Source organism: Petromyzon marinus, chromosome 10, assembly GCF_048934315.1.
Source record: "Petromyzon marinus isolate PM22_M1 ecotype Great Lakes invasive population chromosome 10, UKy_Petmar_22M1.pri1.0, whole genome shotgun sequence".
Taxonomy (NCBI): domain Eukaryota; kingdom Metazoa; phylum Chordata; class Hyperoartia; order Petromyzontiformes; family Petromyzontidae; genus Petromyzon; species Petromyzon marinus.
The window spans coordinates 6,044,699-6,059,153 of record NC_133676.1 but is presented as its reverse complement, the minus strand read 5'-3'; the positions used below and the strand labels follow the sequence as shown (position 1 = coordinate 6,059,153).

The following is a 14,455-nucleotide window of genomic DNA, read 5'->3' as shown; positions in this document are numbered from 1 at the left end:
CAAATCTATCTTAAAATCACTCTGCTGCATCTCACCAAACCTCTTGAATGAACATCCAAACTTTGACGTCACCCTGGGTATCTTCTGCTCCATCAGCTGCGTGCGCGCGCACGCTCGTGGCTATGGAAACCTCCTCTGCGTTTCAGGAGCGCGTGCGCACGCGCCGCGCGCGCGCACGATGAGGCGCGCGCGCGCGCTCCCGTGCCGCAATGACCTTTGAGCTCGCTGCGTGTGCCGGGGAAGGGGGAGCCGAGGAGTGTGTGGGGGGGGGTAACAAGGTGCATTGTATGTCACTGCGCTCGGGTCACGGGACAGTGAGTTCACGTTAATCAAATGGAAAACAAGCCACGCCACGCCTCTGCGTTGCACTCAAGCGAGATGTTGTTTGTGACTCGGAGGTGACTGCGGCAAGCGAAATTAACATTATTCGCGGTCACGAAATAGTTGGGAAGGGAGAGGGGAGAGGGGGGGAGGGTGTGTTCTTCTTTACAAACACGCATCGTGCTGAGCCACGCAGAATGATGGACAGCGTATCTCGCGAGACGTTCCCCCTGCGTCCTTTCTCAAAGACTTCGCGATCATGACCTTCCTTCCATTTGGCTCTGTCCGTGATATTATTCAACAAATTTGCATTCGATACGCCCAGTTACATCCCAATTTATTACATCGCTAATGTACTTAATTCGCTGTCTTTACCGCTTTCCAGTAACCCATATAATTTTCCCAGTCAAAACAATATTTAGTCGCTTATTTTCTCATTACATATCCCCCCCCGCAAAAAAAAATCTGACTTGCCTTTCTATACTCTTTGGGTCTTTCGGTAAAGGCAAGTAGATAGAAGAAAAATAATAAATCACGACGTTTCGATCGCAACACAAGCAGTCTTCAGGTGAAAAAATACAGCAGGCGGACTGCTGAGGCAGGAAGAAATAATTATTCTTATTAGTATATACGATATATGTATACTGTATAGGATAATGCGTCTGAGCCAATATGTTAACAACACACTCTTGAACCCTGACTTTGAAGCGAGCTATCCCATTTGTCCAACGTGTTATACTTGTCATTAACTTGTGCGAATACATAGTTTACACTACTTATGGTGACAGTAGGACTATTCTTATTTTATTATTGTTTTATATTTTTATTATTTTATTGTTTCCCTTCTACGTGACTTTACCGAAAGAACCAAGAATATTTTTATTTTATTAGCAGCATGTAATGTTTCAAGAAAACACAATGCAAAACACCCCACATTGAAACGATGTTACATCCAGGGCTGGAAATGGGAAGGAATAAATGGGGGGGGAACTCAGAAAAGATTCCCCGCCACCCCCACTAGGTTTGAGGAGGGGTCAGAGGAGCTTCTCTCCATCTGTGGGTCTCTGTGCGTGTTTGTGGGTTTCTGTGTGTGTCTGTGGGTCTATGTGCGTATCTGTGCGTTTCTGTACGTGTCTGCGGGTCTATGTGTGTGTCTGTGGGTCTATGTGCGTGTCTGTGGGTCTATGTGCGTGTCTGTGGGTCTCCGTGCGTGTCTGTGGGTCTCAGTGCGTGTCTATGCGTTTCTGTGCGTGTCTGTGGGTCTATGTGCGTGTCTGTGGGTCTCCGTGCGTGTCTGTGGGTCTCAGTGCGTGTCTGTGCGTTTCTGTGCGTGTCTGTGGGTCTATGTGCGTGTCTGTGGGTCTCCGTGCGTGTCTGTGGGTCTCCGTGCGTGTCTGTGCGTTTCTGTGCGTGTCTGCGGGTCTATGTGTGTGTCTGTGGGTCTCCGTGCGTGTCTGTGGGTCTCCGTGCGTTTCTGTGCGTGTCTGTGGGTCTATGTGTGTGTGTGTGGGTCTCCGTGCGTGTCTGTGGGTCTCCGTACGTGTCTGTGCGTTTCTGTGCGTGTCTGCGGGTCTATGTGTGTGTCTGGGTCTCCGTGCGTGTCTGTGGGTCTATGTGCGTGTCTGTGGGTCTCCGTGCGTGTCTGTGGGTCTCCGTGCGTGTCTGTGCGTTTCTGTGCGTGTCTGCGGGTCTATGTGTGTGTCTGTGGGTCTCCGTGCGTGTCTGTGGGTCTCCGTGCGTGGCTGTGCGTTTCTGTGCGTGTCTGTGGGTCTATGTGTGTGTCTGTGGGTCTCCGTGCGTGTCTGTGGGTCTCCGTACGTGTCTGTGCGTTTCTGTGCGTGTCTGCGGGTCTATGTGTGTGTCTGGGTCTCCGTGCGTGTCTGTGGGTCTATGTGCGTGTCTGTGGGTCTCCGTGCGTGTCTGTGGGTCTCCGTGCGTGTCTGTGCGTTTCTGTGCGTGTCTGCGGGTCTATGTGTGTGTCTGTGGGTCTCCGTGCGTGTCTGTGGGTCTCCGTGTGTGGCTGTGCGTTTCTGTGCGTGTCTGTGGGTCTATGTGTGTCTGTGGGTCTCCGTGCGTGTCTGTGGGTCTCCGTACGTGTCTGTGCGTTTCTGTGCGTGTCTGCGGGTCTATGTGTGTGTCTGGGTCTCCGTGCGTGTCTGTGGGTCTATGTGCGTGTCTGTCGGTCTCCGTGCGTGTCTGTGGCTCTCTGTGCGTGTCTGTGGGTTTCTGTACGTGTCTGCGGGTCTATGTGTGAGTCTGTGGGTCTCTGTGCGTGTCTGCAGGTATATGTGCTCGTCTGCCAATCTCTATGCGTGTTTGTGGGTCTTTGAGCGTGCGTGCGTGGTGTCTGTGGGTCTCTCTGTTAGTCTAGGGGTCTATCTGCGAGTCAAATAAATAAAAAAGATGAATCCTTGATTCCTTCCGGAACGCAGTCGGGGTTCAAATGTCCGCTCCCACGACGGCGTTCCGGCCCATTTCCACCACTGGTTACATCAATTTCAGCTGTGATTTATCCACTGCCTGGATGAAAGCATCCCCAAAGTCGTCCATTATACCCTCACGGTCCTCCGATGTAATAATCCACCTCGCACCTGCAAACGAGCTGATTCCATCCCCCCATCTCCGCAGTGGACATCCTCTCTGGCGTGAGTTCCCCGTCCCGCCTTGAATATCAACTCTGTAGTTAGCCTCGACCATCGGTCATTGTCATCTTCCTCTTCCTGTCTCGTGATATTTTGGCTTATGAGATGTAACCGCGTGTGACGGTTACACTGTTCGGAACATTCCAGCCAGGCATTGGCAGCTATACTCTGGGTTTTCATCGAGGATGCGTTTCTGAGAGGTGCGATGACGAATATCGAAACGACGTCAGTCAAAAGCGATGTACAGGGTAGGTGGAGGTGAAGGCCTAAGCGACGGATACGAGAAAGGATGGACGATGCTGTCAGCGAATCAGGTCGTGGTATTAATAAAGGGCGCAATGGTGGCTATGAGATGTTAACTACCTCGCCTGTTATACAGGATGGTCGTGGGTTCGATCCCGACCCTGACGCCGGTTGTATATTTGGAGTTTGCGCTTCTCTCTTCCTGTGGTCGCGTGGATTTTTCTCCGGGTCCTCCGGTTTTTTTCCCTCCACATTTAGAAACGTGCGTTTAGAGTATTTGTCGGGCTATACATTTCGACGTGATAAGCCGCTTCATTGAGCTATCATTGGTGGCCAGGTCGCTTCTGAAAAAGAGCTATATAGCTCAATTGGGCCTTAGCTGGTAAAATACAAAAAGTGACGAGTGTATTTGCGGAACGACGTAAAAGAGGGAGACATAAATCGGGGTATTTCTGTACAGTATTGTACAAAGTTAGGCAAAGTTTTTTTTTTAAACCCCATAAACTTACGATTTGGGCAATGGGACTAAACAAACAAAACTCTTAAGTTCGATGCGTATGTACCAAGACCTTGTGATGCCTGGCCAAGCGAGCACTTCATCTTAAGTGCTCCCCACCACAGCTTTGAAAACGAAACGTGGTTCATGACAACAACAACAACAAAAACCCCGATCCCCTGTGATGTAAAGCAACGCTGCCTCTCCTTGCGGCTATGATCAAACCACCTGGAATGTGCCCCAATGATTCCATCAGATCTCATACACGCCAAGCAAAGTGGAGCCTGCAATAGGGCCTTGCGCAGACAGGCTGCGAGAGGCTGCTGCGGGGCAACGCAGTGGGTAACGGAGGGCAGTGCAGAGAAAACAAGATCCATCCATTGTTGTACCCAACTTCTGTGCTCCCACCGCGTGCTGGATATGCTTCCGGGCCTTCACCAACCCCGCACTGACGGATATGGGGCCGTCCATAAATGACGTAACGCGATTTTTGGACGATTTTTGACCGCCCCCCCCCTCGTCACATGACGTCACAAAAAGTCAGCCCCCCCTCAAATATGACGTCACAAAGCTCTGCCCCCCTCCCCCCCAAAACCATATTTCCATTTTGAAAATAAAACATGCTTCAAATCGCTTTAAACTATAGTCATTGTAGTGCGTATTTAATGTGGCGCTGCACTCTGATGTTGTAGGAGTGTTGCTATAACAATTAGTGTTGTTATAACAATTCTATATTTATTAAAAGTTGCGCATTTTGATGTGACGTCACATTTCTCAAACACCCCACCCCCCTCGTCACACATCGTCACAAGTGTCTGACCCCCCCCCCCCCCAGGTGCGTGACGTCATTTATGGACGGCCCCTATGGTGAAGTATGGTCAGATAACCCCCACGACCCGCACGGGGTGGGCAGAGCCATCCTTTAAGTTTAACCGGTGCCCAGCGCGACGCGTAGTTTGGCTGGGACTTTAGTAAGAGTACTAAGCTTATGACAGGACAATACATTGTCAACTACCGCAGTACGGTAAAACAAGATTAGTGTCAACCACAACGCACAAACTAGAACGTAATTGTAACATTTAACAACGCATCGCTACGCTGTGTAATAATGTTAGCTATTTTATTTATAGCAGTGTGGAATATTAATGCTGCTCTTGTGTAACAATTGCAATTAGTTTACTTTGGATGGGATTTTTTGTTTTGTTACCAAGGCCTCTCCTCTGCCAGGATTTGTCTATCACAGTACGGGAGGTACATGGATACAGAGAGCTGAAACCCCGGATCAGCGTTGTGACACAGCATGAGCTGCCTGAGCCATCTGGATCCTTGAGGAAATCACGTGTTCCTCTCTATCTTTCAATTACAATTATACTTCATCTTGAGTCTCGACCATCAACCCATCATTCCGTCTTGCACTGTGTTCTGCTCAAGCCCACCTATTTTGCTTTACCATTTGATTCTCTCCCTTAATTTAACTTCATTCCACCTCTGGCAATTGCACACGTCAGGTTCAATAAGCCCTGACAATAATGCCCTAGAGGAACTTCATAAGTAGTTCTAATGTCTTTCCCCCCCCCCCCCCCCAGAATTTGTTCTCCAACACAAGGTTGTGCAAAGCTGACTGAGTTTCAAATGTAAAATGTTTAAAGCATGTCGTGACATGACATTAATAGCACAATTGGGATACGATTTTTGGATGATAACCAACCCACGGAAAATAATATCCTCAAGGTTTTATTTAGCAAAGTTGATTTGTGTGCTGCGTGTAGCCTACACAGACCACATAGCCTGTTTATTTATGTGCAAAAAGAAAAAAACTGGAACATATGGCTAGAGCAATTTAAAAAATTCAAAAGAATACATGGCGAATATTAACGTTGTTATCACGATAACAAAGGCTTCAATAGCCGTGTGTTGAAAATGTAATTATCGCCCAAATGCCCTCGTGTCTGGCACACTGCTTCTTTTCTCTGCTTCACGTCTCACAGAGATAAAGGCAATTTTACATTGCCGACAAAGACACACACACAACAGTTAGTTTAAAGTAAATCTGAACGGTGTAACATAACATGATGCAATTGTTCGGCTAAACATGTCTATCTGCCCTTCAACTAAACTGTTGTACAATATAATCTGCTACTGTATTCAAGAGGAAGGTGCATAATAACTATCTTTTCTCTTTATGCGTCATCATACCAATATACTCAGAAGCGTGTACTCTTCAAAATGTAAGACACTTCAGAAATACCAACGATAATCACCCAAGAATGTATGTCCTTAACGCTCGTGACGTCACTACACATCGACCAGCCACCCTCATTAATAATCATGAGCAGGCTACGTCCTCCAAATAGACACCCCCCCCCCCCCCCCCCATTATTATTACCTACTATATTTACCCAAGAATGTCTGTGTGCAACGCTGGCGACGTCGACCAGCATTAATAATCATGAACAGGTTACGTCCTACACATGGACCCCCCCCCCTCATTAATAAACATGAGCTGGTGACGTCACTCCACATCAGACAGCCCCCCTCATTAATAATCATTACAAGGTGACGTCCTCCAAATGGACCCCCCCCTCCCTCCATTAATAATAATTAGCGGCTGACGTCACTCCACATGGGGGGGCTATGCGCCCCCTCCCCCCTCCTCGGCGTCAACTAACAACCCTCACTACAAAGGCAGAACCCTCACGTCACGTGATCTCCGTGACGCTATTGACACATCAAACTCAAAAGGACGTCGTGATGAACAAGGGATTATAACCTTTAAATGAAATAGGTCTGTGTCACCGCGCCCTTACAAATTGCACGCGCATTGATGCAATGAATATCACGTCGCGGTCTGCTTTTCGCTTGCAAGTTTCAGATTTACTGCAATACGGCGTCTACACGTGTGTTAAGTTTGTTGTCCTCCCGTATCTCCGATTATCACGGTTAGCTAGGTACGGTGCGAAATAAGTTCAACATACATACATACATAGTCACTGTGTAGGGTTTACTAAAGAGACTCACTTTTACAGTGCATTGTTAACAAGAAAATACCATTGGTGCCAAATTATCATTGTTTACGGTACCAACTCCCTTTTCAGATATCTCTCAAATTCGCAGGATGTATCGGAAATTAGACTTTGCCTTTTTACTATGTGGCCATTCATGCTATGTTTGCACTTGGACTTCACTCAAACGATTTCATCTCTGCAGTGACGGTGCCTAGAATGGTTCATGAAAGAAGCCGGAGATACCAAGAAGTTAAACCCGAGAGAAATCATGGATTACTGAGACCAGCGGCAAAGAGGAAGAACACGAGGACATGTGAACGTCTCTGTTAAATGAATAATCGTGGCAATTTATGCACCTTGTTTAGCGTAGCTTAAACTATGTAATGATGCAGACATTTCAATAGATACGTCAACAGCGTTTATGTTCGTACAAAAGCCATTTAATGGTACCCTCATTGTGGGTTTTGAAAGTCTATTTTTAATTGTGTTCCCTTTTTCAACAATGCTACCCCAATTGTGTCTATTTGCGTCCCGTCATTAGACGAACAATACTTTGTGAACTCTCTCCGAGAAGCACAACATCCCTTCCTTACAAAAGAGTGCACTGAAGTGGATACCACGGAACTATTTCTGAGATCCTTTCAAGTGACCACTGATCATACCAGAGGGCAGCACTTTCCCACTCGCCCACCCGGCAAAAATAACGTTCGTCACATGGAAATCAAACCAATATTACCAGGGCTGGAATGTATCCAAATTGAGCGCATAACAGAATTAAATGACGATGTCCATTAATTGGTGACCGGTCTGAGATGATAAACTCACTTCAATTGAGAACCCACTTTAATCACATAAGAAGCAGCTGCCTGAGTTCGACCTTAGGCTCTCAGCTGTGCTAGGCTCACGTGCTCTGACCTCTGAGCCACAGGGACACCTCCCGGTGGGGATTTCAAATCTTACAGGGATTTCATTTGTCTTTGTACATTAGATCGTTTTTTTCTATATGTATATATGTAGGTCACTATTGATATGCATGTTATATTATTACACATTTAGCAAGCACGCACAGTTTTAATCCAATTGCAAAGGGTATACGTACAAATCGATACAAAAATTATACGTGCTTTATTATGCATTTCTGCCACAATATTTCAATTGGCTGATCCTCATGTACAGTAAATTAATGTAAAAAAATATATACATTTTCGACAATGTATGCGTGTAGCTCATTCCTGGGCTTAAACGTTGACTTTTACAAGATACACGGATTCATTATGGATCGCTTTAAACACTTTGCTCTGGAACATGGTGTGTTTAAAAAAACATTGTTTGGTAGTTTTGCCACGAGGGAAGTACACCAGTGAGTACAAACCACACATCTTTTTTGGTGGATATTCTTTCATACGTAACACTATAGGCTTCAAACAAGCGTCGTTGCGAAGTGTACGTATCAGATCGCCGCCACCATAAACCGTACTATATTTCCGAAAAACTAAAAACTCAACAAAATAAACCGTCCGTCAAATCAATACAACGAACTTGAGAAGTGCAGGAACGGTCAAATATATATTTTAAGAAAAACGTCAACAATTAAGCCCCTGGCACGTGTGAAAGATGTATTGTTCAAAACAAGTGGGGCTCTGGCGAGGAGAGTTGGACTTGTACCGGGCACGTTAGGCGATGATACCCGCGGTTGACGAAGCACTTCGTTGCTTATTTGTAATTCAAAAGTGGGTGGCGTGCGTGCCGCCCATGGTTGGCGGTGTTGGTGGGGGTGTGCGGCGATGGGGGGGGAGGAGGGAGAAGTCGGGAGAAGTCGATTGAGGTCGTTCGCTCGCGCGCACGCGTGCACGGCACCGATGTTGGTCGGGGTGAGGCGAGGACACCCACCGACTGCGTCACACTGGAGGAGAGTAAATCCGGCACATACGGGGTGCGAGAGAGGGGGAGCGAGCGGGGCGTGTCAGCCTGCAGCAACAGCGGCGGTAGTCACTGCTTGTGGTGGGTGCCATTCGCGTGGTGGGGCTCGCTATTTTCTCTCTCTCTCTTTTGTTGCATGGCCCACATAAGAAGCCATTACTCTAATGCACGTACGCATTCGCTCGCGTACGGCACCAGCTCCGATTTTTTTTGGTTGTTTGCGCGTGTAGATGGATGTCAGGCGTCGCTAAAATACGGTGATTCTAACGTGCGGGTGGAAGGATGGAGGAGGGTGGGGGAGGTCACAGGATGAGGGACGCACGGACACACACACACAGCCACACGCGCACGCACAAGTTGGACTTAGGTTGTTGAAAATGTACCGCGGGGAAAAACAGGAGTATCGCCGCTGTGGTCTTTTGCAAGTGTTCCAGATTTCACCACCCCCATGCTTTATAAATTAACATGCCAGCACCATGCCAGTACCATGCCAAGGGGCTTTACGGGGGACTTTAGCAAGGGGGTGGGAGGCTTTGTGAATAATGTCTGCTCGGGAGTCTGGCCGCTGACATTGGCTATACTGTCAAGAGGCATGCACGCACCAGGCCAGAGGGAATGTTGAACTTCTTTTGCACGTAACCAGCCGTACTAATCGGAGGGTGGGTGTTCTGGAAGATCCACCGTGCGTTTAACTGTTGCGGCTGATAGCCCTTTTTCAATTATCATTGTTGCACCTTGAACATCGGCTACCCAAGTTCGATTCCTGCTCATGGCTGACACAAGTGACGAGTGATATCTGTACTGCTCCTGCTACCACATACCCCTTCACCTACTCACACCAACCATCGCAAGTGAAGTATGACTAAACATTCGCCCTGTAAATAAAAAAACAAATGTTTTATATATTAAATATTTGTGTTATATGTATGTATGTCATTGTATAGGTTATGTACAACAAGTTTGCTAAACAAAAGGAAAGATCTTGTCTTGAGGAACACAAATAGGCGTACAGCTAGCTATACGTAGGCATAACAGCAATCGACAGCGGAACAATTCGAATCTATATAAAGACCCTAATCTGTATGTTTCAAAAACCTCTGCGGTACTTCTCTACATGGTAGGAAGCTGACATTTGGTACATAGGAAGGACACAAACAGGCACAAAAATCTGAAAATAATTTTAAGGCCCCCAAATCTCGATTTTAAAGGGCACCATAAACATGTTTGTGCCTGGTGTCATTGAGAACCCGTTAAAAATACAATATAGTGCGTTAAACAGCAAAATTAAAGCGATAACCATTGTTCTAGCTTTGATTATTTTTAGATATTTCGGATGAAAGCGGGTTTGAACGAAAAAAAGACGCATTTTATGATGTTCAATTTTGAATAATTCGAAAACGGTCAAAGATAGGAGCTTACCCTCATAGAGTATTAAGTTCATAAATGTTTGTTCTTTCTAATAAAAAATAACGTAATCTTTAAATTGAACAGTTTCCGATGTGTACGTCTTTAAATATAAGAAGTTGAAACACGTCAACAATTTTGTGTTTTTTTGCAGAAAAATAATTTTTTTTCGAGTAGTTCGTGTCTGATCGTCGAAAAAAAATTGTAAAAAAAATCATCCGGTTAATTATTATATTTATTGAAAACTTTTGCTTGGCGAAGACAGGCAATGTAATAAAGAGGCGCACGAGAGCGTGTCGTTGGAGTGCTTTCGCAAAGCTGACCTTGGTAAGCAAACAAATTCGCCTGAAGAAAAAAGTTTTCACTTAGTTCGTGCGACCTGCTGTGCTTCGTGCTTCAGGAAATATGGCGGTCATCAGCGAAAAATATGGAACAAACTTTGAAAAGGGTGCAGAGAAGCACAAAGTGACCACACCACAAGGCATTTTGCATCCTCTCTGCTCTTCTGTAGGAGGATGGGTTTGAATCAGCCAAATGTGAAGCTAACATATACACACTCAATTACACCCTCCATAGGAGCGATCCCTCTGTATTTGATTCTTTTCTCAATGTATGCTATCCCAATAGTTTCTAAAATGTAAGGCAGTGACTTCAATTAGCAACCTTTTTAGGTATTTTTGTTTACTTTTCAAAACTTTTTAAATTCATAAATATTTAAACATTTTTTTCAATTTTACCAGGTAAGGCCCACTGAGCTATGTAGCTCTTTTTTCAGAAACTACCTGGCCACAAATTATAGTTTAATCAAGTGGCTTATGTGTAAATTTGTAGCAGCGAAATACTCTAAACGGATGTTTCTAAATGTGGAGGGAAAAACCAGAGGACCCTGAGAAAAATCCACACGACTACGGTGAGAACATGCAGACTCCAAATATACAGGTGTTAGGGTCAGGATTGAACCCATGACCTCTTGTATACCAGGCGAGGGAGATAACATCTCTCCATCGTGGCGCCCATATACTTTCATCACATATATTTAAAGCTATTTCTTTTGGTGGTGGGCCATCCCGAATGCCCCATACAGATCATCTGCCACTGGTCTGCTGTATGTGTACCTCTATGGTCTATGCACACCGCTCGGCTGTTCCAATGTCTCGTGCCCTTTCACGGGGTATTTCAAGTTATTTATTACAACGATTGATATGTTTTCCTCATTGCTTCTCTTGAATTGCTAGGGAATATACCCTGGTAGAACCGCAACACACAGCCCACATGCAAATAAAAGACAACGGGAATACATTTAATCCCGATTTACATAATACGATTAGAAAACATCACAAGGAAACACATGGGTCAAGCGTCTAACGTCATGTCAATCCTCGTAAGTGGTGGAGTCCTGCACGCAACGTAGCCAACCCTCCTCTCTTCATTGGCGCTGAGGTGGGCGGCAGCGTGGCGCTGTGGTAAACACTCGTGCCTCACAGCATAGAAGGGCCTGAGTTTAATTCCTTGACTTGGGTGCCTTGTGTGTTCTGTCCCTGTTCTGCACAGGGTTCTTTTGACTCACTCTGAGGGTCTCTGGTTTCCTCCCAGAGTTAAAAAAAAATACACACAATGTAACTGGCCATGTTCAAACATCCCACTGCTAAGAAAACATTACCGTCAAGTTACTTAATTTGGATTACACACAGCAACAATGTCATGCCCCAAAACTTGGCAGGACCCTCCTGAAAAGAGTATTGAGCCTCGGTGAGGCTTTCCTGAGGAAACAATGGTAATGGGCAAGTTGGAAATTAAAAGTAAAAATGCATTTTTTAAACAGATAAAAAAATACCCTGCAGGAGCTCGGTGGATAATTGCATCACAGGATTGTAATAATAAGTAGCAATAGATGGGGAGGCTTTCAACCAACAGTAGATTGACCATGGCTTACGATGATGAAAAACACATTCTTAGTCCCAAAAAATCGGTACTATATGCTACATGCGACGTATGGTAGGTTGGTGAATGTATTTATTTGAACCAGGTGACATCCCGCTGAGACAATGTGTGTCTTCTTCAAGCGAGAATTTTGGCAAACTACGAAGAGAACGTACGGAAGGGTCTGGGATGCAGAGGGGAGCAAAAATGCCTTTTTAAAATTATCAACATGAGCCATTATCAATCCAAGGCGTCATCATCTCTAACGATTCCGGAATATAACGATCCACGCTCCTTCCGATATTAGGAAGCTACTGGAGTTATAAGCACTTTTAAATCTAGATTCAAAGCTCATTTCTTTAGAACTTATTTGTGTGTTTAGGTTGTCCTTCCCCAGACCACACCTATGATTAGCACGGTTGGCTACATACGGTACTAAAACAGTTCTACATATATGCATAACTTAGTACACATGTAGTGTCAAAGCGCCGGCTGGTGGACAGCAGCGGCAACTGTGGTGGACAGACATTACACACGCCGGTGAGCATGAGCACGGTGTGGGCAGAGGGGAGGAACTAGGTTAAGGGTCACAGAGGACCCAACCTGGAGGCCCCTGGAACCTGCTGGCGGGTTCGAGAAGGGAGGCGCGGTCAGGGCGGAGCCAGGCCGCGTTGGTAGCGTAAAAGGAGAGGAGAGCGGGGAGCTCGAGGCTGCCGGTTCTGGGAATGGACTCGTCCCATCGTTGCTGTTGTCTCGTCGCCGCCATCGCTAAATGTCTCCACTATATATTGTGCTACGAAGGATAGTAGTTGGCTATCTCAGTCAGCGCCATCAGTGTCAGACGGCCAGTGTTATGTACAGACTAGGCTGAGCTACTGTGGAGTGTGCGGACGAGACCGCCAAAGTTGTTAAGAAAGTGCCTCCTAGAAACTCTGTCTCTGAATCGTTGACACTACACATACATCCACCGCGGATCTGAAAGACACCTTCCCTTCCCCCTTGGCTGCCATTGATCTTGACCACTGGCTCTCATCGCGTCTAGAGATGTGTCTGGTTAGGGTTGCCTGCCGCAACCTGTGAGTCATAAATACTGGGACATAAGGGGAAGAATAAGAAGGATTATCTTATGATGCAATAAGAGGGGACACCTACCTGCAATTGCATTGCCTCGTGTGGTGTACAGTATTCCTACGTAACTGACAAAAAGGTCCATCTCCCAGGAAGATTTACAGATTTCCCAGGATGGACAACTCAACAACAACAGGATGTACTGGAAAAACACCAGGACAGGTGGGCAACTCAATGGCCTGCCAAAGCCCACTCACTTGACAAATACTAACACTGCTACTACACATGCTGTACAATGTGATAGTTATGAAGAAAAACAAGTTAAACTGATTTCTCGTTGGGATGAACATTGAGGTGGTGCTCATCTCCCTGGAGCCAGTGGTGGAAGTTCCACATTTTTATGGCGGGGAGGGGGGAGGGTTAGATTATCTATCTTAGATTATGAACAACATTGAAGTGAAACCATTCGAATGAACGTTCACACGAGGAATGGGCGAGGACATCCACAGTGAAATTCCCAAAGGGGGTCTGGGATATGGAGGGTATTCTCCAGATTGTAAGAGACACACCCCCAACTTCTTGCTAGAGGTCAATTAATTGGGCGTCACAAGACATCTGGGCTATGCTGTTTAGGGCAAAGTGTGTCAAGAGTACAGTGTTTGCAAGCATGGGTGTTTCATTTTGGACGTACGAGTGATTTAAAGTCTGGGATTAATCTGGAAACGGGTTTGTCTTATTTATACCACTGCAAGTAACTGCCAGGAATAATGCCAGTGAAACGCATTAACATCATACAAGAGTGTTAATGAGTTTCCTGCATATTTGATATGTTTAGTTTGGCAATCAATCGTAAACCGAGTAGCTAATTCACTTGCTATTAAAATGTAAATGCTCGGGTTTGTTTGTCATTCGTGTTTTTGACAGGAACTAAAGCTTATTTATTCATTGTTTTGCTCAAACGTTTAAACCTGACGTCTTCCTTTTCCTAACAGTAACCAATCATGTTCAGGAATAAGGCAGGCGATGCAATTTCCCTTTCAATGAAAGTAGGGCGGCGATCAGAGCCTCTTAAAAGCAGCACCCCGCAGCTTTGAGAAAGTCTGCTTCTAAAAGCGCCACCACCAAATTGGCTCTCTGTGTGCGTGCGTCATAATCGAAAGGTAATTGCAGCGATGTTACTCCACGTTCAACAGCCACGTTTTTTTTGTTGTTGTTCTTAACGTGACGTAGAAAAACATCCCCATTATAGCCTTAACAGACTGTTGGAGGCGAGTGCCCTTAGCGAGTAGCACCTGTGAAGGTCGACACAGCGCACGAGGGGGGTGGGTGGCCAGCACCACGCCCGGACCGCCTTTGTCTCCCCGGTGGCGATGTTTACGCACAAGCACCAGGTACTCATTTGAGGCTGAGTCGACCTACGGGACCGGTTCAGATAA

General features: G+C 46.0%; 1 protein-coding gene across 1 annotated transcript in view; it reads left to right on the top strand.

The window, feature by feature from the left end:
* The first annotated feature begins 8,470 nt into the window (after positions 1-8,470).
* LOC116941047 (vitamin D3 receptor-like) overlaps positions 8,471-14,455 on the top strand; it is a 100,013-nt gene continuing 94,028 nt past the window's right edge. The window contains exon 1 of the mRNA XM_032951637.2: positions 8,471-8,708. The gene's annotated coding sequence lies outside the window, so the exon portion shown is untranslated. The remainder of the gene's footprint in view (positions 8,709-14,455) is intronic.